The sequence below is a fragment of the Rhyacophila brunnea genome, unplaced genomic scaffold (assembly GCF_057557595.1).
Source record: "Rhyacophila brunnea isolate RB1 unplaced genomic scaffold, BYU_Rbru_1.0 scaffold_12, whole genome shotgun sequence".
Taxonomy (NCBI): Eukaryota; Metazoa; Arthropoda; class Insecta; order Trichoptera; family Rhyacophilidae; genus Rhyacophila; species Rhyacophila brunnea.
Genome location: NW_028232774.1, coordinates 25,910,774 through 25,923,880, shown reverse-complemented (window position 1 = coordinate 25,923,880; position 13,107 = coordinate 25,910,774).

Genomic DNA, 13,107 nt, shown 5'->3' with positions numbered 1-13,107 from the left:
TCACATGCGACATTTTTAACTGGAATAAATTAAGTAAGTTTGTCAGAAGTGTCAGTTATGATAATTTTAATGGGACTATGTTAAAATTAATATGTCGAATGTGTCAGTTTCGACTATTTTAACTGGAATTTGATGACAATTTTATGTCGGATCTGTCGAATAAAGCAATTCCAAGTACTTAATTTAAAGAATGTATGTATAAAATCGAAATCACAAATAGATATAAAAGTAGCTACTTACAAAAAAAGAAAACATAATCATAAAATTTTCATTGTAAACATAAAAAATATACCTTATAATCATAAAAACTGGACATTGTTGTAGCTTAATAAAATTTTAGTATTTTTTTTTAACTTAAAAATCCTTAAAAACCACAGTTAGTAATAGTTAACTTTGTTCTTTGTCACTATTACTATCAATGATATACACCGTTTGTATTTTTTAGAATCTTTTAATATGGGCGAGCTCCATGTAAAAGTTGTGATATTTTTCTGGAATAAGATTACTCTTACACATATCGTGCAAATCTTTTTACTTATAGTAACTCACAGGAAGTAGGCCATCATAAGCTTTCTTCAGATCAAATTCTCTAGAAAATCTGAAAGTATTTCATGTTGCACATCTTAACATAACTATAGCTTTTACAGGTTCACTTAAATCATATTCATACTCAATCGTGTCGCATTGTTGTGCATTTACCTTTAGTTTTGTTACAAGAGTCAATTACATAAATTCACGAAGTATTTTTTGTCCAATTTTTGTTTGCGAGTAATGATTTAAAATCATATAGGTACATCATTGTAAAGACTTTCTTTACTATGTATGGTTCACCTTCAGCTTTTGCCCAATGGGCTAAGTAATACCTACCACTTCTCAGGAAGGACTAGCTATTTCAATGGTTGAGTGGACGCTGTCACCCTCATTCTGAGTGTGGCCCTTTTCCACAAATCTATGAGTAATGGTGACATTGAATTCCCTGGCTGCAAGCATATAAAGGGTAAATACGATGCGGTTTCTATTCAAATTTCCACCAAAATTATTGTCGGACCAAAATCTAAATTCTTTTATACCGATAAGTAATGTGGTTCTTTTATAAAATTGTACAAATAACTTACTAGAAACCTCATTTGCTCCCCGTTTTGCAATTTCTTCGTGCCACATATAAAAAATTCCGATTTTCATTGCCATATTATACACATTCAAAGTTGATAATTTTCGTTTGTAATAAAAAACCCTGAACTTGTCATCATCATTTATCCCAAAACCCAAGTGAACCAGCTCCAGCGGCAACCAGCTTCAGCAGCAAAAAGGTCAGTGTCTGGCATTGTAACTAAGCCCTCCACCCTAGATCCGTAATCGACAAGTATCTTCAAATTACAGTCCAAAGCGCAACCACCATGCATAATCTCATTTCATTAATAATAGTCATCTTAATCAAAATGAGAATGCAAACTTATTCAAAATATTTCCAACCAAATAAATCGATTCATATTTTTATATTTCAATATAATATATTATATACAATACTTACACTTACACATAAGTATAACAGTGCATGCGTAAATGATTATAAATAATTATACGATTATCAATTTTTAATAAAATAATATTTACCAATGAAAATAGTTATCAGTTGTAGTGGTCGACCTCTAAATGTTGATGCCATCTTTGCGAATTTTAGCAAATGTTTTTGAAATGTCATCTGAAACACAAGAGCAATAATTATCAATAGTCCCTTAGGTCAAGTAGCTGATAGATTTTGATATATACATTAACTGCTGACTAGATAATTACTTTTTAATTACCACATTTATTTAACATGCTCATTATATCTAATGGCCACCTTAATCGATACGCGCTGGGCGCGTCTATAGCGTCCAATGTATTAAAATGTTAAAAGCACAATAAATATAATTCATATAGGTTACTATATTTTGAAGCAGGGTTTTAAATGTGTGAGTGTTCTACGAAAAAGAAACACACATTATAGACGTGAAATAGTGTGTGTTGCAAGCGTCAAATACGACAATATTGAATGAGCGTCAGTGCATAAACTGAGAACAGTTGTCAGAACGAAGGACAAGGTTAGAATGACGTATTATTGATTTATCATTAAAAACGTTATTTATTATCTCTCCTTTTAAAATAATAACAATTGAAATTTGAAAATATGACCAACAAAGAATCACAGGTTGCCTGGATACCAAAATTAGATCCATATTAAATGACGAAACAGTTCGTCGGTCCCTATTAAAAAAGTCGGATCTGAATTTTTGTCATTTTCGGATTATTACGTAAAAGTTATTTAAACACTTTAAACATTTATACCAGTTTTTTTTTTGTTTGTTTGAAAAATTCTGAGATACTCAAGTTAAAAATGACGGATCTACCGACAGTGTCCGAATAACAATGTCGGCTCTTACCAACCGACATTGTTTGCTAGGCGCGGATGAGCAAGATACGTCGGATCTGACAGTTGCTGCTATGTTCACCGAACAGACGGATATTTTTATAAAAGTTTTGAAAAGTTTCTATAATCCGTATTTCATTCATCGTGGCAAGCAATAGGTCACAAAGGATATTAAAGAATGCTTTAGGCTCAAATTATAGTGACAAATTCCTGGAGAAAAAGATAGAAATTGAAGAACACTGAAAATTCAAATCTCAACGGACATTCTAACAGGAAAGGTAGGTTAAGTAAAAAATTACTAAAATATTATTTTTAACTGGCATTCTTATAAAATTAAATAAGTGGATATTTTATTATTGTCATATTTTTACATTTACTAAAAATAGTTCACAACTAGGTGTTTCCAAGTAATAATGTCGGTTGTGGAAGATATGACAATTTTAACCTACATTATAATAAGATCTCTGTCGGATGTGGGACATCCGACATTTTTAATTGGACAAAACTTTATGCCTAATGTCATAAGTGGTACAACCGACTATCTTCACTGAACATCAACAATTCTGTTTTGTGTTAAGTGGTAGAACCGACAGTTTTAATCGGACTGGTGTTTTAAAATTATTGTAGTACCGACAATGTTCCTTGATTAAATTATTTTTTTATTAAAATGTTTAAACTAACTTTTGAGGGTTACGGGCAATATCTATAAAATGGCTAATTTACATATTATTCTTCATTATTTTGTTTAGTATATCATTAAGAATGATTTTTTTTATTTTTCAGCTAGTGAAAAATGTTTGAAGAATCCATGCCAAGATGCCGACTCAAATGCTATGTTTTTTTTCTGAAGAGCAACGCTTACACATTTTTCACAAATTTTGGTCTCTAGACGTAAAATTTACCGAGAAAATTCCGAAGCGTCGTCAAACAACTGAAGTCACCAAGCATGATCGTCGAAATACATTTGTTTATTATCTGCCTATTGAGGATAAGAAAAAGAAATGTTTGTAAGACTATATTTCTGAATACTATTTAATCTAGAAAACGTACTATTATAAGCACTGCTTGGAAGAAATATGATGGAGATAATAATATTGAGCCTGATCGACATGGTAAATACGACCATAAAAAACCGTCATAGATAACGAGATGGTGAAAAGCATAATATGTGATCACGTAAACTGTTTTCCTCTGGTAGAATCGCACTATATTCGAAAAGATTCTAAAAAACTCTAAACTAAGTGACTCTCGAATGTTCAATTTATATCGCGAGTGGTTTGATCTGAATAAATATTCTACCAAGGCACTAACTAAAGGGCAATACAGAGATATTGTAAATGAAAAGTTCAATATAGCATTTCACCGGCCAAAAAAAGATTGCTTTTGTCATACATTTTCGAGCAAGACCGGTCCAACAGACGAAGACAAAAAAAGACAGGAAAAACATTTAGTCCTTAAGAAGGCAGCTCGCACACTTAAAAATAAAGATAAAAACGAGGCTTTACTGAGTAAAAGTATTGTAGTTGTTATATTTGACTTTCAAAAGGTACTAACGACTCTTCATGGGGAGTATGACGTATTTTTTATTACAAACGAAAATTATCAACTTTGAATGTGTATAATATGGCAATGAAAATCGGAATTTTTTATATGTGGCACGAAGAAATTGCAAAACGGGGAGCAAATGAGGTTTCTAGTAAGTTATTTGTACAATTTTATAAAAGAACCACATTACTTATCGGTGTAAAAGAATTTAGATTTTGGTCCGACAATAATTTTGGTGGAAATTTGAATAGAAACCGCATCGTATTTACCCTTTATATGCTTGCAGCCAGGGAATTCAATGTCACCATTACTCATAGATTTGTGGAAAAGGGCCACACTCAGAATGAGGGTGACAGCGTCCACTCAACCATTGAAATAGCTAGTCCTTCCTGAGAAGTGGTAGGTATTACTTAGCCCATTGGGCAAAAGCTGAAGGTGAACCATACATAGTAAAGAAAGTCTTTACAATGATGTACCTATATGATTTTAAATCATTACTCGCAAACAAAAATTGGACAAAAAATACTTCGTGAATTTATGTAATTGACTCGTGTAACAAAACTAAAGGTAAATGCACAACAATGCGACACGATTGAGTATGAATATGATTTAAGTGAACCTGTAAAAGCTATAGTTATGTTAAGATGTGCAACATGAAATACTTTCAGATTTTCTAGAGAATTTGATCTGAAGAAAGCTTATGATGGCCTACTTCCTGTGAGTTACTATAAGTAAAAAGATTTGCACGATATGTGTAAGAGTAATCTTATTCCAGAAAAATATCACAACTTTTACATGGAGCTCGCCCATATTAAAAGATTCTAAAAAATACAAACGGTGTATATCATTGATAGTAATAGTGACAAAGAACAAAGTTAACTATTACTAACTGTGGTTTTTAAGGATTTTTAAGTTAAAAAAAAATACTAAAATTTTATTAAGCTACAACAATGTCCAGTTTTTATGATTATAAGGTATATTTTTTATGTTTACAATGAAAATTTTATGATTATGTTTTCTTTTTTTGTAAGTAGCTACTTTTATATCTATTTGTGATTTCGATTTTATACATACATTCTTTAAATTAAGTACTTGGAATTGCTTTATTCGACAGATCCGACATAAAATTGTCATCAAATTCCAGTTAAAATAGTCGAAACTGACACATTCGACATATTAATTTTAACATAGTCCCATTAAAATTATCATAACTGACACTTCTGACAAACTTACTTAATTTATTCCAGTTAAAAATGTCGCATGTGACTTTTCTCGGGTTTTTATAAGTAATTCTCAAAAATTGTAATATACGTATTTGAACCATCTAAAAATAAGTGTTTTTGCCAAATTTGGTAACAATGTTTCATTAATAAACGATTTTATGGATACAAACATCTTTGATTGCTCGTACTGGAAAAGTAGCATTTTGCAGATCCGACTTTTTTAACAGGGACCGACGAGTTGATGTTTTGGTATTACTTCGGACATATTATTCAGAATAATGTTTAAATTAGGTAGGTACTTAAACCTTTTTATTTATTTATAAAAAAATGTATTTATTGTCAACATAGTATGTTATGTTTTGTTTTAATTGAACTTACATTTGTTATCTTTTCATAAATAATTAAAACTGTTTAACTTGCACAATATTATTTTATATTACAATATTATTTGCTCCATTAAACCTATGTATTTCCAAGATTGAACGTACATAATATTATTTATAAATGTCTTAAATAGTATAAATTATACTAGATTTATTTTTGACCGATTTTATCAATGTTCATATTCATCAGAAATTCATTCAGAATCATATTATCAGTCATCATTAGCATTAGCGCGTAATATCTCAAAAAATATATGGTTATTATAGTACCTAGGTAATATATTAGAATAGGGTGTGCAAAATACTTTATTTTATTAAACCAGGAAGTTGGAGAAGTTCTGTTTAGCATTCAGTGACTTATTACATTTTAATATGTACTTACTACATAGTCATGAATTAAACCAAGGATTGCTACTTCTTTTATTTTGAAATACATATGTAGTTAAAGATGTTTGATTAAAAATCAATGTTTTTGACATTAAATTTTGATGATGTAAAATGTTTGACTATAAATGTTTTTCAATTAATCAGCAATACATGTAAGATTTCGAGACAGAATCTATTTTATTAATATGGATCCACATTTCTGCGTTTTTACGAGGAATGATTGTTAGCCATTCTCTCGACCTATTTGCAGCTGAGAGAATCAGAGCCGTATATTTTAACAACTGCGGAGCTAGATAATATAACTGTTAAACAAATCACATTGATTATATTCAATAATGTCGACCAAATATGTATTTTTGCCGATCATACCTATAGGTCACCACAGAGTGAATGTTATATAAACAAACCTTTGTTTACAGGGAATGGTTGTTAATCATTCACCAAACCTTGTACGTGTGCGGTAATTGACATGGTATATTTTATAAGTAGGAGTATTTCACCCAATATTGTTATTTTTAAGGTAATAGGTAAGGAGCTCGAAGAAATAAAATTAAATATGCCAATATAACAACTTTAGAAAACTTCAAATCATTCAATGAACTATTTTTTTATTCAACGCATAATTCACAAGATTTGAGAATGCAACATTTAACTTTTTAACATTTTGTTTTATTCAATATTAATACATTCACTGCTAATCAGTTAATTACTTTTTAATTACCACATTTAATATCATGTTAATTATATCTCATGGCCAACTACTGCAAACGCGCCAGTCGCGTTGTTAGCACTAAACTTTGAAAACACATCAGACAAATATATCGTCGGTATACTGCCAAATGTTGGTAAGTCTCGAAATCATGTTATGGAGTAATCGCAATTTGAAAGTTTGACATGCCCTCTAAAATCAGACATAATGCTAATTTATTTGTGCTTTATTTATTTAAATGAATTGAAGTATTAACAGTTATCCCTGCATGTTAAAAAACTCAAAAATTAAATTAATCATACAAAATAATCGAATTTTGTAAGATGAGGTGGGACTTACAAACCTTTGGCAGAAATGAATCAGCTCTTTTGAGAGTTATCTTTGCATAGCATTGTGTTAGGATTGAAGAAAGGGAAGGTTTATAGGTTAAAGAAATAAATTTGAAAGCAATTTTATATTATCAATGATCAATTTCAATGCATTTATAAATATTTTAATGGACATACGGCAGTTCATATTACAAATATACATAATATAAGTAATACTTAACATACAAATTTCGAAATTTATTATAGTAAAATGTCATAGAAATTACATTATTTTCAACAGTATACATTGGAAAAGTCAGGAAAATAATAAAATTACATAAACTTTAATTATTTTAATAATTAATTACCCACATGACCTGATAAAGAGAAAAAACTTTAAATAAATCGTATTAATTAATCTGGGTACACCAAAATAGCATACAAACTTATGGGTATGATACAATTATAAAATGAATTAATTTATTAATGGACAATCAATAGTTGATTTTAAAAACATTCATAATACAAGACACTCTTAATATGAAAATATTGATATTAATTAGTAAAAAATACAAATAAATTTATAATACTTATAAAAGTTTACAGTTCCAAAATTGAGGACATAATAAAAATATACAAACTTATATTGAAATAACACATGAATAAAGAGATAAATTTACAAATAATTGGTTTTAACACGATTCTATTCACTATTTCCGTTCTTTTTTAACACAATTGAATGATTATTATAATAAACACTACACTACACCGCCTTCTTCGATTTCATTAATACTTAAGGAAGGTTCGGGTATAATGTTTCTACATGATGCACTTGTAGGTAGGTAGTCCTTTTTATCATGAATTTAGTTCTTATGGAATTATTCCAGCACGACACATTTTTTCTTTTCTTTTCTTTAGTTATCACAACATTTTAATATAATATCCATTCTTTAATTCACTAAACACATTGATAACAGGCCGCCCTCTCATATGACTAATAAAAAAATTAGTATAATGTCCGGTATGGGCAATGATTTTGGTGATCCTTGATTTCTTCCGTAGGAGTTGATAACAGCATAGGATCCTGGAACAATTATTATTGCGTCAATAAATCTTATTCATCATTGTTATTATAAAAAACGAATGATAACCGAGCCACTGACATTAAAGCTAGGCAGACATTCTAAATTATTACTCTTGAAACGCAACACGTCACAAAGCCATAACTTGGCTATTATGATTCTATATTAGTTAAGAAATAGGTCAGAGGACTTGGCTGTTAATGTTATATAAGATAAGTTATATTATTATTAGAGGTAATACAACTTACAAACAAAACTAAAACGAAGTTATTTATTGATATTCAAATTGATGCACCGTGCATTGTGACATGTCACGAATCAATAAGCTATTATTTTTATTAGTAATTATTACACGTTTATAAACACGTGGACTTTTGTAATATTATAATATCATAATCAATATACTTATTATCAAAACATTGAGAAATATAACAATTATTAATCGCCAAACAACGAAAGTAAAGACAAATGAATCAACAAAATGTAGTTACCTGATCAGTATGACATCGGACATCAGTTTGTTTTACAGCCATCGGTTGTATTTTTATAAACTGATTATAAAATCCTCACAGCTCTAGATGACAAGCACTTTGGGAATGGTTTACTATCCATTTTATATTAACACTAAATAACGTTCCACAAATAATTACGATGACGCACCAACCTGCTCTGACAGTTGTAGGAGAAAGAATGATAATTCTGGCTAGAGTTACCGCAAAATGGCCAAAACAATAGGCAAATGCGCGCTGTAACTGAAGTTACAAATATTTGGCAGTACTAGTAAGTACATTGAATTTGACTCGACTGCGGCTTAAGAGAATACTGTAAATGTTATTACAAACTTATTTCAGAAGAAGTTTTTAACTTTTAGCTCAAGTATTGAACTAAAATAAATCGGTTAGTGCCATTACAAAGATTTGACTACCGCGTTTCATTGACATTTGGCTCGATTTTTATCTAGATTAATACTGTAAGCATCTTTAAAAATCATCGAAAAAACGGGAGTTACGTATTTTTATTAAAATAATGAATAGCTAAAAAACTATGTTCTATATATCGGATGACCTTGGTTTTTTTTTCTAGCATACATATTTATATATAGACACATAATCCGTTGTTAACTCTAAATACCTAAACTATCGACTTACCAACTTTTGGCACTAACCCGACGATATAACCAGTTGAAATTTTTTTTTTGAAAAAATACGACGCCCAGCGCAATACGTTTACGAACCTGCACCCACTGGATTCGCAATAATATAATTACGACTAAATTAGCTAGTAGGAATATAATGGTTTGAAGTATTTAGGAATCGATGTTTTATAATAGGTACTTACTTACCTTGATTGCTAACCAACGTCGGGATCTGATCTCTCAAATTTTAGTTTAAGCGTACTCACATTTTTCTCAACAAATATTTTAAAAATTGTGACAATGTGACATTCTTTGTTCATTGTTGTATAAAGAATATTAAATCAAATTAAAAACATTTTTAACCCAATGCTTACGGGCCGCACAAATTTGTGTATTTGCTAATTACTTTTCAAATGCAAATTAACACGTTTATTACAAAATTAATTAAAAGGGCCCGTAAGCATTGTGTTAAAATCAATATTTAGCCTCTTTTGTGCCACCGTTATAAAAGTACTATCTACTATCACTTACGAACAAAGGTTATCAGCCGAATAAGCAGTGCTTCACATCTAGTGACATAGTCAATTTTTAACGGTAAGTATTTCAGCACGGCAACAGATAACAATATTTTTAAACTGAATCATTCACTTTTATTAATTATACCTATCAAGTATTTTTAGCTCACACTTAATTGGCATATTTTTTATTTAATAGTTGTATAAACCATTTCTTTTATTTAAAAAATAATTCACAAGTGAGAATGTACCATTCTACACATCGAATATACATAACATGAAAACACCTCAGATTTACTTATACCTACTAGAAAACATCAAATTTGAAAAAAACGACGCCTGACGGGATTTGAACCCGTATATCCACTGGTATCGCGCATATATGATTTAAACAATAATAACGCAAGTTAATAAGCACATCGTGTAGGACCTGCTAGTTTAAATTATCGTTATTAGGTAGGAAGCCTGCAGCTGAATTAGTTAAAGCAAATCTGATGTTTCTAGTAGGTATATTATCTGAGGTGAAATTTTTATTAATATTTCCGAGCTTTTATATCAACGCTGTCGGATTTTATAGAACTCATTAATTTAATATTAAATTGACAAATAATAATTATTACATTACACATAAGACTTTTTTTATTAGTTGGTAGGTAAGTGTTGAAACTATAAAGTAGTTTCGATTTGTCAATTTTTATATAGGTACTAGCTGACCCGGCAAACGTTGTTCTGCCATATAAATTATTTCTAGTGAATATTTTGGTTGTTAAATAAAAAATAATGAATGTATCGTAAGTGTGTGGGGATGGGATCTATGACAGAAAGAGGAATAGAGCGCTGTAGACTATGACCGCCGATAAAAACAAAAAAACATCAACCATTCATTTTCTCAATTCAAAATGAGTAATGATGTTCATAATGAATGAATTACTTGTGACAGGATCTCGTTATTCAATGTTTATGCAATATCCGTCTTGTCCCTTCCAGAAAATTAGTGGATATTGGAGAGCGTCGTATGAACGGTGTGTGTCAGCGATGAACTCCAGATTATTGTTTCTTCTTCGAATAACGATTTCTCGCGTCGATGTGCGGTCGCCAACCATGATTCCAGCAATGTCGTCAACAACAAGCACATTGAATCGACGCACGTGCTCTCCAGCTGGTGTTTTATCAGGATTGATGACAATAGCGTGATTGTCACTTTGCAATTCATGTATGTGTGCTTTGAAGAATTTCAATAATTCATTGTGCTCATTCAACAGGGCGTCCAGTTCGCCGACGATGCGCCTGGCATTAGGCGAATTGAAGCTTTTGTAGCCGCAACTTGCATCCACATGATTGATGTCCTCACCGCCCATGAAGTAGATTTGTAAAAAATTATGTGGTTCGTTTGGCATTGGCAGCAATGAGCCTACTTTGTGGTATACTTGGCCTTTGATTTTGAACGTAGAATGGAATTGTTGACCATTTGCCGCAGTATTGTGAACTATTTCTGTTGCTCCGAACGAAGTCATTTGGAAGCATGAATTGAATGTGCGAATGGACTTCAGGAACAGGTTTGAATCTGGAACCGTGCCGATGAGCAAGCCGTTCAATGGTTCTGGTGGTATCTCAATTTCTGGTAGTTGCACTTTTCCTGATGCGCAACACATCCCGGCTGACTCATGTTTGAATTTGAGCGCATGACAGTGGGGACATTCTTTGTCCATAGCACCAATCAGCACTTTCGGATGAGCGGAATATTCAATATCTGGCTCGTAATCGAATGCGAGACGAAGGAACGAAGCGGATATAAATGTTCGATGTACTTGTTGGCGTTGTCGGTCATTTACTCTGCGTGTGTTAACTACGAACCGGTGCGCTTGGCTCCGTTCCAATTGTCGTTGTTGATTTCGTTCAGTTCGTGCCTCTTGTGATTGAGATGCACGCAATTGCGACATGCTTACACGCACATTTTTGTTATCTTGTTGGATTTGTTTGTCTGTTCTTTCTGCTCTACTATTTTGCAAGTTTGTTGCTTTATTCGTTCGCTATGTAAACCAGTTGTCAATTAAATTACAAATGGTTTTACCCTTAGATGTATTACCCCACCATCTTTGCGATAAACAAAATTATTAGGTACCTTATAATGTCGACTAAAATGATCTTATATAATTCCAAAACGTTTTGGGACCGTGGATTTAACAATTCGATGAGATGGAAGAGCGAAGGGTTATGAATAGATGAAGGTAGTAAAAGAATTTTATCTATGCAAGTAGTATTGCCTGAAAAAACAAAAGACACATCCATTATTTTGTTTTTCATTAAGTATGTAAATAACTTTAAAATAAATAATAATAACATCTTGGAAAAACCCCAATCGAAGCAGAGTACAACCGTTGGTAATCTATAATATTATACAAAAGGTTATCAATGCTTATTTTGGTAATGTGTGTTCTTTTTAGTACCACACGATGATACAATGACCAAGTAAAGCAGTGGTTTCCAAACTTTATGTTACTTCTTTTTCTTTCAACCATGTCCGATCCTAATATGATCATATGGACCGCCACAGAGTGGAGGTTTGTGTTAACAAATTTTGTTTTACGAGAAATGGATGTCAGCCACTTGCTCAACCTATTAGGTGTATTGTATGTGTATGCAGCGATCCCCATAAAGATGGCGTCATAGGCGATCTTAAGCGCCCTTACTTTTAAGCCCCAGCCATCACCAGCCATAAAACCCTCTGGAAGGCCGTCCCAGCCTTGTAGACTTGGGATATGGCATGTTGGTCGAAATTTAGCATTGTGTCTAATTGGACGCCTAAATACGTAACGATTTTTGAGACTTTGACACTAGTATTTCCAAAGCGGATCGTGGGCTTCCACGTACATTTTAGTCGTCTCGTTTTTTTAAGGACGATGGCTTCTGTCTTGGAAGGTGCGAAGGATAGTCTAGTTAGTTTATCCCAAGCCTCAATTGATTTTAAGGCTTCACCAACGACACTCTCAATCTTCACCCTGCTTAATGGAGCAGTTTAAACGTATCTGTGGTGTGCCCACTAACTTACAGTTATTAACCTGGAGGTCAAACTCGTTGTGTATGGCCAGCTTATTTACGCCATTACGTGTTGACTTGTAGACTCAACCTGTAGCTCCAACTCTGAACTCACCATGTATGAGCAGCTATTGTGTTAGAAATGGACTATTTTATTTAAATATGTTTATAATTTCTTAGCGCTGTAGTTGCAAATTTAGTAGTTGATCAGAGATTTTCATAGCTTAAAAGGAAATACATAATGTAGGTATTTTTTATAGTTGCGCATATTCATATTAATTGCCATATGTTGGAATTAATTTAAAAACAATATTCTGTTTAGGTATTTAAATAAATTTAATATAATTTTAATAATATTGGGAAAATATATATTT